At 40.2% G+C, this 21925-nt stretch overlaps 1 protein-coding gene across 1 annotated transcript in view; it reads right to left on the minus strand.

Annotated features, from left to right (window-relative positions):
• The window catches only part of Clvs1 (clavesin 1), a 190330-nt gene that overhangs the window by 87914 nt on the left and 80491 nt on the right, over positions 1–21925 (minus strand). The gene's annotated exons all lie outside the window — the stretch shown is intronic.

Below are 21925 nucleotides of genomic sequence, written 5' to 3' on the forward strand. Positions count from 1 at the left end.
CACCACAAAGACACATGGGTAACAAGTACAGGAAACGGTTCTCAATATCATCCGTTCTTAGCAAAATGCAGAGTCACTGCAAGACATTGCTCTCTAACAACCATGGCTTTAATGTAAAACCCAATAACAAAATCCTCAAGTAAGTGAATAATTGAAGACATGAAGAAACTGGGACCCCGATCTCTGGAAAGTGGGAATATTAAATGATTCAACAACTTTAGAAAATAATTCAATAGCTTTCCAAAATGTTTAATGTAGAATTATCTATTGACCCAGCATTTTATTCCTAGACATATATTGTAGGCATATGTCCTTACAAGAGTATTACATGCCAGCAAGATGGCTCAGCCAGTAAAGATGCCTGCTGATGCCTGACAGCCTGAGTTCAACTTCTGGGACCCACATGGTGGAGGGAGGTTGAGGCTCCCACAAGATATTGTCTGATCTCCATGCACGAGCTATGGTATGCATATGCATGCACACACATGAAGCAAAAATTAAAACCTTCGATATAGGTGATCATAACAGTATTACTCATACTTGTTCAAAGTACAAAGCACACAAATGTCAGGCAACAGGGAAGCAGATTAAATGGTGGTGTCAACATACAGTGGGATGTCATTCAATAACATAAAGGAACCAAATGATGGCACAAGCTCCCATGCAAATGACCCTGGCAAACATGTTAAGTGAGAGTGGTCAGGCACAAAGGACTGTACATTGTATGCTTTTTTCATAGATAGTGGGAATCAAAAACTGTATCTGCACAGAAAGTGTTCTGTTGGCTTGCAGCTCTAGGAGGTGTGGAGAAAGTAATGACTGAGTTGCTAATTGCTAATAGCAACTGAATTGCTTTGGATGGAAAAGTAAAGTAGTTGAGGCAGGAACTTGAACTTCTCAAGCTGCCCTTGAACTGGCTGTGGAGCTGAGGACAGCCACAAACTTCTGTCTACCTCTACCTTCAAAGTATTAGATTGACAGGTATGTATGACAGGTATGTATGACAGGTATGTATTGCCACACCTCATTCATTTGCTCCTGGAGTTCAAACTCAGGACTTTGTACACTCAAGACAAATATGTTTAGACTACACTACAACCTCAGTTCTGAATAAATGTCTTTAAAAATTACTCTAGCTGCATATGTATCAAAAGATGGTCTAGTAAGCCATCACTGGAAAGAGAGGCCCATTGTACACGCAAACTTTATATGCCCCAGTACAGGGGAACGCCAGGGCCAAAAAGTGGGAATGGGTGGGTAGGGGAGTGGGGGGGAGGTTATGGGGGACTTTTGGGATAGCAATGGAAATGTAATTGAGGAAAATTACGTAATAAAAAATATTTAAAAAATTAGGTTGTAGCAATGATTGCACACCTCTGTAGACTAAAACCCACCAATTGCACATTTGGAATGGATGGATTATGTAATATGTAAGTTGAATCTCAATAAAGCAGTTTAATAAAAATTAATTTTCAGTTTAAAAATATACCTGAGTGAGAAAAGGAGGAATAACACAATGTGAAGCAGAACTGTGGTAGATTTTGATTTTCCTTATATTTTTGGAAATTCTCCAAGATGCTCCAATGCATTTTTATCATTTATTTTTAAACCTAAAATTTCACTTATTCAAATTAAAAGCAAATGATGTGTACTAAAGGCATAATTTCTTTTCAAAAGACAACTGGGCAGTATATAAGTGTGTTAAACCCTGCTTAGATCAAAGCACAAATAAAGTTAGAAAATGCTTCTGTTCTCTGGGAGAGTGCTGCTGAGCTCTCGACCAAAGCAGCAGCTCTAGGGAGGGAGAGAAAACAGCAAAAAATATGTGAAACATTAAATAAAGTCACTTACGATTAGAGACCAATTATGTACCCAGAAAAAAACAAGAGATTTATGAATTCTATCAGTGTTGCTATTTGGGACAAATAAATGAACAGGAAAAGATTTTATGATCTTAAAATATTTGAACATTGAAAAAATAGATATTTTAATTCAAAGCTTGTTTTTGTTTAAGGAGACAGTTAAGATTTCTGACCTGATACCTGGCCTTGAAGGTATAGTGAGCTACCCGAATGTGTCATTAGCTGGCTTTGGAACACTGAGCAGTCTGTCTGTTTCTTGATTCCTTATTTTTATAAGAGAATGCTATAAAGAAATGATTCTCTAAAAGTGCTGCTGGGACCACAAGTGTTAGCATTATGTGTGCTTCTGTTCAGATATACATATTCTCAGTTCCTACTCAGCCCCATTGAAGTGCAAATTCTAAGAGGTGAGCAATCATTGTGTGTGTGTGTGTGTGTGTCTGTGTCTGTGTGTCTGTGTCTGTGTCTGTGTGTGGTGTATGTGTTCTTGTTGTGTGGTATATGTATGTGTGTTTGGGGGAGTGTGATGTTGTATATGGGATGGTGTGTGTGTGTATGTGTGTATTTAGGAAAGTACTTATATGTATAAACATGAAAGTATGTATATGTATATACACTACATGTTTATGTGTGCACATGCATGTTTATACGTGTCTGCTCACATCAGACTGTTCTGCATTGTGCAACCACTACCCTCACAGCGTCAGGATTAGAGACACATGTATGGCCATGTGTGGCTTTTGCAGGTCCTCGTGTCAAGAGCTCTTACTCACTGAGCCATCTCCCCTGCACCACATTTTTATCATTAAAATTCTTCTGTAGGCTCCAAAGCATGTCTGTTTGGGTCACAATGGTGTATAACAGTCCCAAGATCCCCACTTAGATCTAAAACAGTAATTATGAGCTGAAAAGTTCACGGAGGATCCAAGCAACCAGAGGAAATCTAAGGTGCTGACACTCGATCTATCAGTCTGCAACAACACTCATCATAGGGATGGGGAAAATTCTAGACGAAAGGGTAAAGGGGTTTGCAACATTACAGACCAAGGTACCAGAGAGATTGCCAAGGTGGGAGGTATGCAGTTTAATCATCATCTGAGAAGAAACTCATGGCATGGGCAGAAAAGGAGGTGGTGTTGGGGAGCTCTGATGAGTAGACATGGTTGAGTAGGAAGGACAGTCTCAGACACAGAATACTAGCTGCTGTGCTCTCTATGTATTTATGATTTATTATTTGGGGGATTAAAATAATTATCACATATAGTGAAGTTTTAAAAATTAAGAAGCGGGATCAGCGCCGGGGTAGCGGGAGCGCAGGGTTGCCTGACACCTGCCAGCTACCCACGACCCCCGCCGCAGGATTTTGGGACTGCTGGTGAGTGGAACACAGCTTCAGCTCCAATCCAATTGCGCGGGACCTGAGACTGCATTAGTTAGGGAAGCAGAAACCGGCCTGAGTAGGGCCACAGGCCACATCCGGCCGGATCAGCGCCGGGGTAGCAGGAGCGCAGGGTTGCCTGACACCCGCCAGCTACCCACGACCCCCGCCGCAGGATTTTGGGACTGCTGGTGAGTGGAACACAGCTTATGCTCCAGTCCAATCACGCGGGACCTGAGACTGCTCTGGTTGGGGAGAGAGAAATCCGGCCTACATAGGGCCACAACCCTCTTCCGGTCAGAAAAGCACAAGGGCAGCTGGGGCGAGGGTCGGCTGACACTCACCAGCTACCCACAACACCCACCACAGGATCTTAAGACTTCTGGAGAGTGGAACACAGCTTCTGCTCCAATCCAATTGCACGCGGGACCAGAGACTGCATTAGTTAGGGAAGCAGAAAAACGGCCTGTGTAGGACCACAGGCCTCTTCCGGCTGGACCAGCACCGGGGTACCGTCAGCTACCCACGACCCCCGCCACAGGATTTAGAGACTGCTGGTGAGTGGAACACAGCTTCTGCTCCAATCTTTAAACAGTGACAACGATAACAACTAACCCCAGAGATTACCAGATGGCGAAAGGTAAACGTAATAATCTTACTAACAGAAACCAAGACCACTCACCATCATCAGAACCCAGCACCCCCACTTCGCCCAGTCCAGGGCACCCCAACACACCAGAAAAGCTAGACACGGATTTAAAAGCATATCTCCTGATGATGATAGAGAACTTCAAGAAGGACTTTAATAACACACTTAAAGAAATGCAGGAGAACACTGCTAAACAGGCAGAAGACAATAAAGAGAAAGCACAAAAATCCCTTAAAGAATTGCAGGAGAACACTGCTAAAGAGTTACAAATCCTTAAAGAAAAACACGATAACATAATCAAACAGGTAGAAGTCCTTACAGAAAAACAGGAAAACACATCCAAACAGATGATGGAAATGAACAAAACCATACTAGACCTAAAAAGGGAAGTAGACACAATAAAGAAAACCCAAAATGAGGCAACACTGGAGATAGAAACCCTAGGAAAGAAATCTGGAACCATAGATACGAGCATCAGCAACAGAATACAAGAGATGGAAGAGAGAATCTCAGGTGCAGAAGATTCCATAGAGAACATCGGCACAACAATCAAGGAAAATGTAAAATGCAAAAAGATCCTAACTCAAAACATCCAAGAAATACAGGACGCAATGAGAAGACCAAACCTACGGATAATAGGAGTGGATGAGAATGAAGATTTTCAACTCAAAGGACCAGCAAACATCTTCAACAAAATTATAGAAGAAAACTTCCCAAATCTAAAGAAAGAGATGCCCATGAACATACAAGAAGCCTACAGAACTCCAAATAGACTGGACCAGAAAAGAAATACCTCCCGACACATAATAATCACAGCAACAAATGCTCTAAATAAAGATAGAATACTAAAAGCAGTAAGAGAAAAAGGCCAAGTAACATATAAAGGCAAGCCTATCAGAATTACACCAGATTTTTCACCAGAGACTATGAAAGCCAGAAGATCCTGGACGGATGTTATACAGACACTAAAAGAACACAAATTCCAGCCCAGGCTACTATACCCAGCCAAACTCTCAATTAACATAGATGGAGAAACCAAAGTATTCCACGACAAAACCAAATTCACACATTATCTCTCCACGAATCCAGCCCTTCAAAGGATAATAACAGAAAAAAACCAATACAAGGACAGGAACCACGCCCTAGAAACAACAAGAAGGTAATCCCTCAACAAACCTAAAAGAAGACAGCCACAAGAACAAAATGCCAACTTTAACAACAAAAATAACAGGAAACAACAATTACTTTTCCTTAATATCTCTTAATATCAATGGACTCAACTCCCCGATAAAAAGACATAGACTAACAAACTGGCTACACAAACAAGACCCAACATTTTGCTGCTTACAGGAAACTCATCTCAGAGAAAAGGATAGACACTACCTCAGAATGAAAGGCTGGAAAACAATTTTCCAAGCAAATGGCATGAAGAAACAAGCTGGAGTAGCCATTCTAATATCTGATAAGATTGACTTCCAACCCAAAGTCATTAAAAAAGACAGGGAGGGACACTTCATACTCATCAAAGGTAAAATCCTCCAAGAGGAACTATCAATCCTGAATATCTATGCTCCAAATACAAAGGCAGCCACATTCATTAAAGAAACTTTAGTAAAGCTCAAAGCACACATTGCACCTCATACAATAATAGTGGGAGACTTCAACACACCACTTTCACCAATGGACAGATCATGGAAACAGAAACTAAACAGGGACACAGTGAAACTAAGAGAAATTATGAATCAAATGGATCTGGCAGATATCTACAGAACATTCTATCCTAAAACAAAAGGATATACCTTCTTCTCAGCACCTCATGGTACCTTCTCCAAAATTGACCACATAATTGGTCACAAAGCAGGCCTCAACAGATATAAAAATATTGAAATTGTCCCATGCATCCTATCAGATCACCATGGCCTAAGGCTGATCTTCAATAACAAAATAAATAATAGAAAGCCAACCTTCACGTGGAAACTGAACAACACTCTTCTCAATGATACCTTGGTCAAGGAAGGAATAAAGAAAGAAATTAAGGACTTTTTAGAGTTCAATGAAAATGAAGCCACAACATACCCAAACTTATGGGACGCAATGAAAGCATTTCTAAGAGGAAAACTCATAGCTCTGAGTGCCTCCAAAAGGAAACTAGAGAGAGCACACATTAGCAGCTTGACAACACACCTAAAAGCACTAGAACAAAAGGAAGCAAATTCACCCAAGAGGAGTAGACGGCAGGAAATAATCAAACTCAGGGGTGAAATCAACCAAGTGGAAACAAGAAAAACTATTCAAAGAATCAACCAATCAAGGAGCTGGTTCTTTGAGAAAATCAACAAGATAGATAAACCCTTAGCCAGACTCACTAGAGGGCACAGGGAAAGCATCCTAATTAACAAAATCAGAAATGAAAAAGGAGACATAACAACAGATCCTGAAGACATCCAAAACACCATCAGATCCTTCTACCAAAGGCTATACTCAACAAAACTGGAGAACCTGGATGAAATGGAGAAGTTCCTAGACAGATACCAGGTACCAAAGTTGAATCAAGATCAGGTTAATGATCTAAACAGCCCTATATCCCCCAAAGAAATAGAAGCAGTCATTAATAGTCTCCCAACTAAAAAAAGCCCAGGACCAGATGGGTTTAGTGCAGAGTTCTATCAGACCTTCAAAGAAGATCTAATCCCAGTTCTTCACAAACTATTCCACAAAATAGAAACAGAAGGTACTCTACCCAACTCATTCTATGAAGCCACAATTACTCTGATACCTAAACCACAAAAAGACCCAACAAAGATAGAAAACTTCAGACCAATATCCCTTATGAATATTGATGCAAAAATCCTCAATAAAGTTCTTGCTAACCGAATCCAAGAACACATCAAAACAATCATCCATCCTGACCAAGTAGGTTTCATCCCAGGGATGCAGGGATGGTTCAATATACGGAAATCCATCAACGTAATCCAGTATATAAACAAACTCAAAGACAAAAACCACTTGGTCATCTCCTTAGATGCGGAAAAAGCATTTGACAAGATCCAACACCCATTCATGATAAAAGTCTTGGAAAGATCAGGAATTCAAGGCCCATACCTAAACATGATAAAAGCAATCTACAGCAAACCAGTAGCCAACATCAAAGTAAATGGTGAGAAGCTTGAAGCAATCCCTCTAAAATCAGGGACTAGACAAGGCTGTCCACTTTCTCCATACCTATTCAACATTGTACTTGAAGTCCTAGCCAGAGCAATTCGACAACAAAAGGAGATCAAAGGGATACAAATTGGAAAAGATGAAGTCAAAATATCACTTTTTGCAGATGATATGATAGTATATATAAGTGACCCTAAAAATTCCACCAGAGAACTCCTAAGCCTGATAAACAGCTTCGGTGAAGTAGCTGGATATAAAATTAACTCAAACAAATCAATGGCCTTTCTCTACACAAAGAATAAACAGGCTGAGAAAGAAATTAGGGAAACAACACCCTTCTCAATAGTCACAAATAATATAAAATATCTTGGCGTGACTCTAACTAAGGAAGTGAAAGATCTGTATAATAAAAACTTCAAGTCTCTGAAGAAAGAAATTCTAGAAGATCTCAGAAGATGGAAAGATCTCCCATGCTCATGGATTGGCAGGATCAACATTGTAAAAATGGCTATCTTGCCAAAAGCAATCTACAGATTCAATGCAATCCCCATCAAAATTCCAAATCAATTCTTCAACGAATTAGAAAGTGCAATCTGCAAATTCATCTGGAATAACAAAAAACCTAGGATAGCAAAAACTCTTCTAAGGATAAAAGAACCTCTGGTGGAATCACCATGCCGGACCTAAAGCTCTACTACAGAGCAATTGTGATAAAAACTGCATGGTACTGGTATAGTGACAGACAAATAGACCAATGGAATAGAATTGAAGACCCAGAAATGAACCCACACACCTATGGTCACTTGATCTTCGACAAGGGAGCTAAAAACATCCAGTGGAAGAAAGACAGCATTTTCAACAAATGGTGCTGGCACAACTGGTTGTTAACATGTAGAAGAATGCGAATCGATCCATTCCTATCTCCTTGTACTAAGGTCAAGTCTAAGTGGATCAAGGAACTTCACATAAAACCAGAGACCCTGAAACTTATAGAGGAGAAAGTGGGGAAAAGCCTTGAAGATATGGGCACAGGGGAAAAATTCCTGAATAGAACAGTAATGGCTTGTGCTGTAAGATCGAGAATTGACAAGTGGGACCTCATGAAACTACAAAGCTTCTGCAAGGCTAAAGACACCATCAATAAGACAAAAAAACCACCAACAGATTGGGAAAGGATCTTCACCTATCCTAAATCAGATAAGGGACTAATATCCAATATATATAAAGAACTCAAGAAGGTGGACTCCAGAAAGTCAAATAACCCCATTAAAAAATGGGGCTCAGAACTGAACAAAGAATTCTCACCTGAGGAATACCGAATGGCAGAGAAGCACCTGAAAAAATGTTCAACATCCTTAAACATCAGGGAAATGCAAATCAAAACAACCCTGAGATTCCACCTCACACCAGTCAGAATGGCTAAGATCAAAAATTCAGGTGACAGCAGATGCTGGCGAGGATGTGGAGAAAGAGGAACACTCCTCCATTGTTGGTGGGATTGCAAGCTTGTACAACCACTCTGGAAATCAGTCTGGCGGTTCCTCAGAAAATTGGACATAGTACTACCGGAGGATCCAGCAATACCTCTCCTGGGCATATATCCAGAAGATGTCCCAACCGGTAAAAAGGACACATGCTCCACTATGTTCATAGCAGCCCTATTTATAATAGCCAGAAGCTGGAAAGAACCCAGATGTCCCTCAACAGAGGAATGGATACAGAAATTATGGTACATTTACACAATGGAGTACTACTCAGCTATTAAAAAGAATGAATTTATGAAATTCCTAGCCAAATGGATGGACCTGGAGGGCATCATCTTGAGTGAAGTAACACAATCACAAAAGAACTCACACAATATATATTCATTGATAAGTGGATATTAGCCCAAAACTTAGGATACCCAAGATATAAGATACAATTTGATAAACGCATGAAACTCAAGAAGAATGAAGACCAAAGTGTGGACACTGTGCACCTTCTTAGAATTGGGAACAAAACACCCAGGGAAGGAGTTACAGAGACAAAGTTCGTAGCTGTGATGAAAGGATGGACCATTTAGAGACTGCTGTATCCAGGGATCCGTCCCATAATCAGCTTCTAAACGCTGACACCATTGCATACACTAGCAAGATTTTGCTGAAAGGACCCAAATATAGCTGTCTCTTGTGAGATGATGCCGGGGCCTAGCAAACACAGGAGTGGATGTTCACAGTCAGCTATTGGATGTATCACAGGGCTCCCAATGGAGAAGCTAGAGAAAGTACCCAAGGAGCTAAAGGGATCTGCAACCCTATTGTTGGAACAACATGATGTACTAACCAGAACCCTGGAGCGCTTGTCTCTAGCTGCATATGTATCGAAAGATGGCCTAGTCGGCCATCAATGGAAAGAGAGGCCCATTGGACTTGCAAACTTTATATGCCCCAATATAGGGGAATGCCAGGGCCAAAAGAATGGGAATGGGTGGGTAGGGAAGTGGGGGGCGCTATGGGGGACTTTTGGGATAGTATTGGAAATGTAATTGAGGAAAATATGTAATAAAAATATATATAAAAAAAAAGAAATGGGAACAAAACACCCATGGAAGGAGTTACAGAGACAAAATTTGGAGCTGTGACGAAAGGATGGACCATCTAGTGATTGCCATATGCAGGGATCCATCCCATAATCAGATTCCAAACGCTGACACCATTGCATACACTAGCAAGATTTTGCTGAAAGAACCCAGATATAGCTGTCTCTTGTGAGACTATGCCGGGGCCTAACAAACACAGAAGTGGATGATCACAGTCAGCTATTGGATGGATTACAGGGCCTCCAATGGAGGACCTAGAGAAATTACCCAAGGAGCTAAAGGGAACTGCAACGCTATAGGTGGAACAACAATATGAACTAACCAGTACCCCGGAGGTCTTGTCTCTAGCTGCATATGTATCAAAAGATGGCCTAGTCGCCCATCACTGCAAAGAGAGGCCCATTGGACTTGCAAACTTTATATGCTCCAGTACAGGGGAACCCCAGTGCCAAAAAGGGGGAGTGGGTGGGTAGGGGATTGGGGGTGTGGGTATGGGGGACTTTTGGGATAGCATTGAAAATGTAAACGAGGAAAATACCTAATTAAAAAATAAATTAAAAAAAAATTAAGAAGCACACATTTGAAACTGCAAGAGCAGTCAAGAACAGAGTTCTGTAGCAAGGTGAAGGCATGCTTACGTGGACAGCAGCTGGGAAGAGGCCCCTGTGCCCATCCTAGGACAGCAGCTGGGAAGAGGCCCCTGTGCCCATCCTAGGACAGCAGCTGGGAAGAGGCCCCTGTGCCCATCCTAGGACAGCAGCTGGGAAGAGGCCCCTGTGCCCATCCTAGGACAGCAGCTGGGAACAGGTTCATGCCTTCATGTAAAGATACCTGGGAGCTTATGTTGAATCTTGGGTAGACTCTCTTTCAGAATTGACTTCTTCCTTTGCAATGACTTTAAATCCACTTTAATGCTGCCCTATACTATTGCTTTTCCAGTGCTATCTTTGTCAAAACCTCTTTCAAGTTAATGGAAAAGGAAATTCATAATTCCTTCCAAAGCCTAATGAGTCTGCAGCTTAGGGCATTAGGAATTACTCTTCAGCTAATGACATTTCAGCTGAGCTGGCATTAACTTAGCTTCTTGGGGTTTGGGTTTTTTTTTTTCATATTCTTAATATTCTCAACAAAAGTTTCTTTAAAGTCTATTATTAAGGCAAGATAAATTACTCTTGTAACTCTTATTCTGGAATTCCTCAATGGTGAGGAGTATTTTGAAAACTCTTTAGAATAGTGTTTGGGCCTTACAATAATTGCCTTGCATCTCTAACTGACCAGTGTCTTTGCTTGTTTGCCTGCCTGCTTGTTTGCTTGCTTGCTTGCTTTTTTTTTTTTTTAAGGGATGGTCCCAAAGAAGCACTTCATCCAGTCTTTGACCTGATGGGAAGCCACTCCTGCTAGGAGTAAATAGTTTCTGACATGAAGGGAGCTACTGTTTATCAGATATTAGGTCAGACTCCTCAGAGACAGCAGACAGGACTCGAGCTCTACCTGAGCTGTCTTAATATTCCCTTGACGTTTGTTTATCTGCCATCTAAAGTGCACTCTGGGATGGACTCTTCAATGACAGGCACCAGGACATGTTGAAACACAATCAAGTTAGAGTTCTTCCTCACAGCGTTTAAGCCCAAATCCCAGATTCAATAAAACAATGGATTAAAAAGGATCCAAGTCTAGAAGGTGCTAGTAAACTTTATTTAACATTTAGAAAAAATGATGACAGGATAAGTCTAAACAAAGGCACTTAACAGACTTTTCATAAAACCTTTTGCAACCTTTTGAAATAAGAGAAACACTATTAAATATTAGTGTAAATTGCATAAACCCTTTTATGACATGAGGTGAAGGGTTAAAAATGATTATAAGCCATTAGTAAGGCAAGATTTTAACTCCCAGCCCAAATGGCTGGTACCTATTATCAAGTCAGACGCAGAAGCGTGAATACAATATTTAATAAACATATGAAAAATTGTGCCATCTCACTAGGAATCATTGTGCTCATAGCACTGAACACAAGGAGCTGTGTGGAGGATACATCATCACATATCAATCACTTCTTCCAGTGTCCAGGAATGTTTTGGTTTACAAAGCAGAGTGTTGGACACTGTTGGGGAATTCCTCCCCCCTTCCTTCCTCCCTCCCCCATTCCTTCTTTCTTCTTTTCCTTCCCTTTTCTGAAGATGATCCCAGGACCTTGTGCATAGTGATTGAAGATGTAATGGGTGGTTTTGAGAGGAATTTGAATCTATATGGTATTGGATATTATTATTCCAGTTTTGCTTTATTTTTATTATTGCATATGTATAACTTAAGTATCCAACTGCTCTGCCATTTCCGAGAACCTTTAAAGAGGTTCTTGGAAACAGTGAATTTTTAATTGGCTCTATAACACTTAAGATATACACAGAACTAAGGTGAGCTGTAAACATTTTATATGGCACTGCAACTATTGTAGACAAAAAGCTCTCTGATAGTCTGCATGCATCTTTCTTTTGGTAGTCCTGATTGAGTGTGACAGAGACTCTTCCAGATTGCTTAGGGTCACAGCTGTGCACATTGGATCTGATGCTATGATACACCGATTCCCTCGGGGCACAGTTGAATAGTAGCATCTACATAAACCAGTCTGGATTCTGTGGTTTCCAGGTTGGACAGTAACATTTTACACTATTTGTGCTGCTCCTCTGGCTATCAGCTGGAAACTGATGGCAGTGGTTTTGTAATGCTGTGATTCTACATATTCTCTGTTCTATGTGATACAGTCACACTTACACTCCTTAAGGACGTGGCACTGCATATCTGTGTCTCCAAAATGTCTGTTCTATTCTCGAATCTAATGCTACATAGAGACACTATGAGTGTTAGATCAGTTATGAAAGTAACACATTCAAGACAGGCCCCAGGATCGTGGAGCCTGACTGGCTGAGATAGAAACAACTGGGCATTAGTTTCATTTGCTTTTTGTTTTTTGGGTTTTTTTTTTTTGCTTTTGTTTTTGTTTTTGTTTTGTTTTTTGGCTGGGAGATAGACTGTACACTACAAGAACCAATTTGTGGTTTTAAAGTCAGGAAAGTGGCAACCTTTGTTGTTAATTTTTAATACACAGGACCACTAGGTCACAAGATCTGATTTTTTTTTTGTTCTTCCATTATTTACCAAGCTACTTTCAGTTTCTAAAAATTTACCTGAAATTACATTTTGTGAATGTAACTTATATATTAATATTTCCACATACAAACCCAGATCGTTCTAATATAAAAAAAAAAAGAAACTGCATTTTGATTTTTTTCTCTGCACTAACTAAACATGGGTTAGCAATGTTTAGTGGATATTTAGAAACAAATGCTTCCATTTTCACAAAATGAACTCACATGTTTATTCCCCCAAAGAAGACTTTCTCCCGTGGTAAGACACAGAGACAAGTGTGAGATCGTTAGTTGGTCTCCATGGAAACTAAAGTCTCATTCATAAAGGCTGCCTGAGTTATTATCCCAACCATATTCTACATGTTTTATCTTGAAGGGCTTGCTATGCTTCCGATGTAGCACCTTGGGAAAACCCCCTTTATCTCTTCAGTCTTGCAAGGGATGAAGATGCCACGGGGCTCTTACTTATACAGGGAACTGTCAGACATCTACAGCATCTCATGGAAAAGCACTTCGAAAGGAAACTGGTCCAGAGACTGACAAGTGGGAAGGGAAAGGCAGACTGAATCTCTAGGCACCCTTCCCCTTGTAAGGCCAGGTCTGGCTGAGTGTAGAGGACAGCATAGCTCAGAATTGTCCCTCTGTGTAAATCCTTCCTTCATTTCTACTCTGCTTGGCTTTGACATCAGTTGGTTTTCTAGCCCTTAGAAACAGAAAACTCTAGGTGATGCTTGCAAGGGCTCTTATTTTCTACACATGGTTCATGAGAATGTGGGTTATGCAGGGAAAGGCCCTTTAGGAATGCCAAGTGTTGCTTGGACTTGATGCTGGGTTCCCCCAGGACATAAACCAAATTAGAAATCTGTAATGTCGTCTTCCTGCAGATGTATTACAATGACATATTCAGAACAGAATCCCTGGACAGACACTCCAGACTTCATTTCATAATCACAAGAGGCAGAGTTCTTTTCTTTGACTCTTTGAAAAATATTATTCTATAACTAAAGAATTCACAGAAGCTGACACTTTGTCCAGACTGAACTCTTGCTGGGGTATGAAGGACCCGATGCTTTCCTCCAGTGGCTCTCCTCTTTCAGCAGAAAAATGACCCTGAGCATTTCCTCCACTACCATCTTCATGTTTCCTCTGCTTTGGTTTCTTCCATGTCTCTGAGACTGTAGTCTGGTGAGATGTGTTTACTGACAATGGGATGTGTATCTTCCTCTCTCAACCCAAAGCTTCTAGCTGGCACCAAGTCCCTCCGTGCAGCCCGACTCTCAGCACTTGCATTCATCCTTATAGCTCCCTGGACATCTTGCCTGCCTTCCCCTGTGGCTGCTCCTCATCTGAGCTGATGCTTCTCTTTCTTCTCTTGAATTATTCCCTCAGTCACTGCCTCCCATTCCTTAGTTTTGCCTGAATATTATCTTTTCTGGAATTTCAGGTACTGTGAAATCTAGAAAATCACAAAATTTTCAGGAAAATGGATGAACTTAGAATGTATATTAAATGATGTGATGTCACACAATCTCAGAAATGTATGTTTTCCTAACATGAGGATCTCATCTTTTAATTATAATGTATGTGTGAGTATATGTATATATTGTATATAATATATAATATATGGTTTATAATATATGATATATGATGTGTGATGTGTGATATATACTATATGAAATAGAATATAATATGTAATACTTAATACATAATATGCAATACATATATAATAGGCAACATGTAATATTACATATAACACAACATATTTATAAAGACATATTTGGACCATTAGGTGATAAGGAATGAGTGATGGAGGCAGTGAACATGTGAGAAATAAAGCAGACCTTTGAAGATTACAGCATAGCACAGCACAGCGTCCACTCCTACTCTGCTTTCTGAAGCAAAGATGTTATAAGCAGCCATTGCCTGTTTTCAACTATTTTTTTAGATTATATTAAAGACAGGTTTATTGGGAAGCTTCTCTCTGGTGAGATCATGGGGAGGGGGAGAAAGACAGAAAGGGAGCATGCACAGAGATGAGGAGAAGGAGGAAGAGGAAGAGGATGAGGCGAGACAGACAAGAAGAGGTGGGGCAAAACGTCTGGATTATATAGGGAAGAGCCAGCTGCTTACATTTTATAGATGGGGCCAACCCTGGCCACACCATCCCTGCCACAATAGATGACTCATTTGGGAATAATGGGCCAAAATAAATGTTTCTTCCCTTCAGTTGTTTCTGTTGGCCATTTTGATCATAATGATGAAGAAAGTAACTAAAACACCTTCCTTGCTCAAAAGCTCTGAGCGATCACCATGGGAAACATAAATCTGCCACATTTCATCAGCAACATATTCTAAGGTCACCTCGTTTTTCAGATTACCATGGATGCACCATAGTCCATCTTGGTGCCTGTGAGCTGCAGACTATAAAATGAATTCTAATTTTCTCTTCTACTGATGTACAACAGGTCTCTGTGTGTTTGACTATAGTTTTCCCATTGCCTAAAATCCCTTCCCTTCAGCCTTTATTTCCCTGTTCAACATTCATCTGCTAAGAATTAGCTGGAGTGGTGGTGTTGCCCAGGAAACCATCCTCTTCTGCTCCCGCATTATTTTCTTCATCTGGGAATCCAACGTGTTTGAATGTTAGGTTTTTTTTTCCCATTTGTTCATAAGTCTGGCCTTGCTTTGAAGCACAGCCTTCCCAGTGCCAGAGGCTGCGCCTCTTTACCTTTGTGATTAAACTAGAAGTAAAAACTGAGAGATTGATGGATTGAACTGAATTATAAGACTGGATAGGTTTATAAAACACAAGAGTCTGAAAGACTATGTATCAAAAATATGCCAGAGATAGACCTATTTATTGGAACCATTTTAAATGAGTCACACTATTTGTATCAGAATCACCAGGGTGTCATCAGCCTTGATTATCTTCCTGAGTTTAGTTGACACTTAATGAGGTAGAGCTTTTGATGAGATGTTTAATTTCTCTATGATTTCCATAATAACAGATTGCACTAACTGCAAATGCAGAATTACTGCTTCATGGCGTGAAAAGGTAAAACAGTTTGCTTAGAGGAAACATTTTTCTTGGAGCATACATGAAAACTTTAGAAGACACAAATTCATTAGCTTCTTTGTCCAAAATGCAAACTATCATTTTTCTTCATTCAGTTCCTAGCATGCTTTAGAAAACAGAGTCAAAGATGCTGCAGACACTGCTGCAGCAAGAGTCTTACAGGGTGAAGGTGCATTTGTTTATACGTCTCTACCCATCCCCAGTGTCAAGATACTGGGACTGGACTTGCTCTGCCACTACTGGGTGATAATTGAAAAGATCACACCACAAGAATAGAAAGGAAGGTGACAGTGAGCAGGCAGGTGACACCATCTGCTCCTGAGTCATGGTAACATAGATAGATAAGGAACTTCCTTGTTTAGTGGTGACGAAGCTGTCGAGGGTCAGTGCTCAGAAATCCAGGCTTATAGAGCCAGGCAATGTAGATTTTATTTACACAAGTGCACAAAAGCCAAATGAGTCTACAGACCAGGCCCCTTCATCCTTTTAATACCACGTGGGCATTTATGAAGAGCTGGCTATATAAAAACACTTTTCATTTCATTTTTGCTATTTTAGGTATTGTTGCAATACTACGCTGTACAGATGGAGAACTAGAACCCAGAAAGAGAGTAGCCTGTCAGGTGCAGAATCAAAATCAGAGCCCAGATTGTTGACTATGCTCTTACCCACACCAAAGTGTGGTCATACCAGCAGCATCAGCACCTAAAACTGCTTATGAAGGGTCAACTTTCAGTCTGTGCCCCTTTATGAAGAGATGAGGAAGTCTGATAGAGGGTACAGTGATTTGGGGTAACTTGGACAACAGGTGAGTATGATGACATAATGTCAAAATCATGTACTTTATGTTGTAGCACCATGTTATAGCACCCCGCCTGAGTGTGTGAAAACCACATAAAGGATAGGCTCAGAAGCTACATGTCAATAGAGTGTTCCTTGAAGCCAGGTTAGCTTTGTCATCTCCTGCAATCCTATTATTAGAGTATCTGACCCACTTTTTGTGTTGAAGTATACATGAGTCAGGATATCTACACATCTAGCATGTGGATCACAAACTGGAGACAGCTTACGATGACTGTAATGTACAGATGCTTTTCCAAATTTCCAAGCATAGCATGGTCTATTCATTTACATTTAGGAACTGTCACATTGCCCATGACATGACAGACTTTCAAACAGACTATTCTTTTCAATTGAATAAGGCACTTTGGGTTCCCCAGATCAAGTAAATACATGTTTTGTAAAAGGGGATGAAAATTAGAAAGGAACACATAGAGAATGTGGCAGGATTGGGTGGCTATAACAAAACATACTGTGAGGAGAGCGATAGTTTGACTTGTCCAAGATTATGAGCATTGCTCCAAATCTTCTACTACTACCTGGGTTAAAACTTGAAAAGCTATTGTTAAGAAACTTCAAGGAAAGAGCTGAGAAGGTACCTCACTGTGATAAAGTAATTGCCTTCAAGCACAAGTACCTAAATCCATGAATAAATAAAGAGATAATGACTTGATAAACTTTCAAAATTAGTAAGAAATAATGATATGAATATGAAAATGAGAGAGAAAAAACAAATAAAAGAAAAAAAATAGAATGGAGCAAAAAGCCAAACATTTTTTTGGGTTTCTTCTATTGAATGAAGAACAGGATTCTCTAAACCCACAACAAATATTTGAATTCAAGACAAGACATTTTGTAAATAACCCCCTATACCTCTCCATCAATCAAACACTGTGAGCTTTCTGAGTTGACTACACATTGAGAAACACCAGGCATTGATTGTAAGAGTTGTGCTGAGGTGATTGACAAGAAAGAACACCAAAACTTGATTCTGAACATATTACAAAACTCAGGAGCAGCACTTGGATGTGTGACTTCTGCAAGAATTCCCAAAGTCACTAAGAGTCATACTGTGATGTGAGAAAACGGGCAGAATTCCCAAAGTCACTAAGAGTCATAGTATGATGTGAGAAAACGGGCAGAATTCCCAAAGTCACTAAGAGTCTTACTGAGATGTGTGAAAATGGTCACATTCATATTACTTTGAATTTGACTAAGATGTAAAGCTGTTTAAATGAGTAGATGCATTGATTGTTTTAGAGTGATAGACAGTATTGACCACATTTAGAGACCAGGGCAAATAAAGAGAGAAAAAAGGATGGAGTTGGTCGGTGGGGCAGAAGAAAAGATCTGGAATGATTTGAGCAGGGGGGAAACTATAAGTTTTTCAGTAAAAAAAAAAATCATGTATAAAAGAAATGATTTCTGAAAAATTGTGTTTTAACTAAAATTCTTTGAGAAACAGTCACAGAATAGTTAAGTAAACTGGAACAATGTGGAGGCTTCAAAAACATGCTCTTTTGAAGGTATCTCCTGAGAGAAGAGTGCACTGGAGAGTTCTACAGACATCCTGCAATAAGCTTATGCAGAGTAACTTCTGATGGCAGAACATGACCCTTTAAACAATCTTTGGACTGTCAAGATGTCTCAGTGGATAAAAATGCTTCCTGCTAAGCTTGATGATCTGAGTTTGAGCTCTAAGACTTACACAGTAGAAGGGAAACAATTCCCATAAATTGTCCTATTGCTATGGTAAATGCAACACACACACACACACCACATAAACGAACAAAGGTGAGAAGATTTAAAACACAATATTCTGTATGGTTACCATAATTATTTCACCTATGAAGTACATAACAAAAATCTTATGCATATGCTGGATTTTGAATTATATCCAAAGACAAATTAATTACCTTATAGAAATACAACTAAAAGCCCCCTTCCTCAAACAGTGACATCAAATTGCTAGCCCAGTCCCATTGCTTCTAAAGTGCACCACCTACACTTTGACATAGCTGGGACTTGAGGTAACCAATTAAAGATCCAGAAAGAGCAACACTCTTTGTTGTCCTACTGCAGGATATTTTGCACATGCGCAGACACTGAGATGGATACATTTGGATGTCAGCTGCCTCTCAGCCTCAGAATGGAGATACAAGGTTGCAGCTCTGTCTCAGGCAGCCAGCACACAATAAGCAGACAATACAGAAATGTTAATACCCTGGTCCTTGAGTCCAATGTGAGGATGACACTAAGAGATCATCCAGGTTCAGATGAGACCTTCAATAAAAGTAATTTAAACCTGCTGTAAGTCTTTCGACTTCCCTTTTGTGTGCTGACCAGAAAGCATTGCCCCTTGACTTCCTTTCATAATAAGCACCACATCATAGTCTTTCATGCCAAAAGAGCCAAACCTGGAATAACCAACAATCTTTTTAAATACCTCTTTATAGAGAATTAAACAAAACAAAACCCCAGGCCCCTTGAACTAGGTTGGAATATAAGATACAAGACTGACAAAATTGATGACAAGTTCTCATTGCCTCAAGAGTGAACTATCTGAGTCAACCCATTTTTTCTTTCTGTTGGAATTACTGCATTCATTGCCTATGTATGTAGGTACAGCATCACATGCCAGGGCCTTAAACTCTTGAGGTGTGGAACAGCAGGAAATTCTAGATTTATCTTATAAACAGCTGAAATCCCAAACCAGATCTTCAAGCTCCACAGGGGTCTGGACATTCCATTGAGAAGGCCATTCTCACACTGACCCTAGGCAAGAGGGCAGACAGTGCAAGCTTTGTATGTTGGAATGGAGGCTTTTCCTTCTACAAGCTCCTGAGGGTCCAGCAGATACCTGGGTCTCTTCAAGCATCTTTCAAGGTGAATGGAAAGAAGGCAACATGTGGCTTCTCTGCTGATGGTAGCCTTGTGTAGCTTTTCTTGTATCCACTGTAACACTATTGTGTAATTTTTCTTGAGCCATTGTAGGCAACAATTAGAAACCTATGTAGAATTGTTGCTGTATAGCAACATTGACTAAAAATGAATGAATTCTGTTTGGTCCTACTTATAACCTTTTCAAGGTATCAGAAGGGTTCATAGTCACCTGGAGATGAGCATAATCCCTGTGATAAAGAAAGATCCCTAGAAAAGATAGTGGTAACAGTATCTAAATGATCCCAAAGTCAGAGAGAGGAGAGCCTGGTATGAAAAGTGGTTGAGTTTCTAGATAGAACGGCTACTGTAGGGCAAGAGCAGAATTGCCTATGGTTGCCTTAGTAACTTCTTCATGCCCAAGATAGCATGCATTTTAAAAGTACAGTATTGGACAATCCATATCCTAGATGAACAGTTCTCAGCCTCCAGGTCATGACCCATTTGGGGGTCGCATATCAGATACTTACATCGAAATGCATAACATAGCAAGATTACAGTTATGAGGTAGCACCAAAAATAATTTTATGGTTGGGAGTCATCACAAGACAAGAAACTAACTGCATGAAAGGGTCTCAGGGTTAGGAAGAGATCTTATACTAACTTCCTTTTGGTCATGACTTTCCTGCCCCATGCAGGTGGTAACCATTGCTTTCTAAGGATCCAGAAGCCTGAAGAGACAGAGCTGTAACTATTTAGACAGTCAGAATACAGGAGGGCCTGATGCCTTCTTACAATCAGAGCAGCTCTGTAGCAGGAATCCCACCGCTCTGGAGATCAGGGAAGCACATACCTTTACCACCTCTGACTCTGGTCTCACAAGCCTTGGATCCCAACACATGGAACATGAAGGCCTAAATGAGACCCATCATGACCTGCCATCTGGTATTTCCTGTAACAATAGCTCAGCTCTGTTCATAGCTTCACCTTTAAAACACACCTGCCTTCACTAATACAGGAAGACGTGCATCTACTTAGCAGAGTTAGAAGGGCCTGTTATATAATCCACACATTTTTCAGAAATAAAAATTGAAACACAGGATTGACTAAAGGGCTATTTTTTTCTGGAAAAATATATATTATAAGCTAATTCATAGCAACTTTCATATTTAAAAATCATCCTTTAAAAAAGAAAATATAGAAACCTGTGAAGAAATTCCTAGAAATAATGATCAACCTAATTATGAGCATGAGAATCTTAAAATGTCTCTTAACAAAAGGTTAGAGAAATAAGCTGTATAGCTGTATTCAAGTACTGAAAAGAGAAGAGATAAGGAATGGTGTTATAGGCAAGGAACTGATGGTCAAGAACATGGAGTCTGTTAGTTTAAGCTGAGCGATCTCTTCATACAAAAGCAACTAAGCTGTGCCCACAAAGCACAAGGACAGCTCAATGTTCCTGGGACCATGTGAATGGGATGTTTCTCTTCTGAAATGTCAGCTCTACTCCTCTGAGAAAAAGGAAATCATGTTGATGTCATAATATCCATTCAATAGGCATATGTTCCTCAGAGGCCTGTGAGAGAACAAGCCACAGCTTAAGAAATGGAACCATTCGTAGCTCCTTGTGGAACGCAGATATTGTGGGCAGTGGGACTCGAGTTCAGAAGAACATGAGTATTCACTGTCCATGTTTTGGTGTGTGGCTACACATTAAGGAACTGGTCACCCCCTTGAGTAAATCTTTCTATCAGATTAAGAAGCGAGGTGAGCTTTACCTATGTTGATTTTTTAATGACTTCAAAGCATGCCTTTAATTCTGTATTTGAACATGTGTCACCTCAGGGTACCAAGCAACATTTCTGAGTTAGCTACTTTTCACAGAACCACTGACCCTTAAAAGACCCACTGCTCTGGGAGATGAGAGGGCTGCAGAAGGTCCTTGAAAATTGCCCTAAACACAAAAAAATCTCTTCTTCAAAGGACCTGTTTTGGCAACTGCCTGCTGAGCTTCATCGATTGCCTTTGTTCACAGGCAAGCAATCTACTTTCATACGAATTCTTCAGCATAGCGCGCCTTGGGAAGTAAAGATCCAAAGAGTGCATTACTGGGGCTCAAAAATGCTCCTAGAGACCCAGCCCCCATTGTAGGAAAAAATATGAAGCAGGTGCTTCCCAGTTGTCATTTTGTGAACTCTAGGACTTAGCCAAACATCTCCAGACTTGAGTCATTATTGCTCTGGCAGGTAATTTGTGCCTGGAGTAACAGCAATTTAATATTGTTAATAACAATGAAGGCTAATGAAGAAAAAACAGCAAACATTTAAGCTCAGGCTGAAGTGAAAATATAGAGC

The sequence above is a fragment of the Mus caroli genome, unplaced genomic scaffold (genome assembly GCF_978045245.1).
Source record: "Mus caroli unplaced genomic scaffold, Mus_caroli_1 scaffold_6, whole genome shotgun sequence".
NCBI classification, from domain to species: domain Eukaryota; kingdom Metazoa; phylum Chordata; class Mammalia; order Rodentia; family Muridae; genus Mus; species Mus caroli.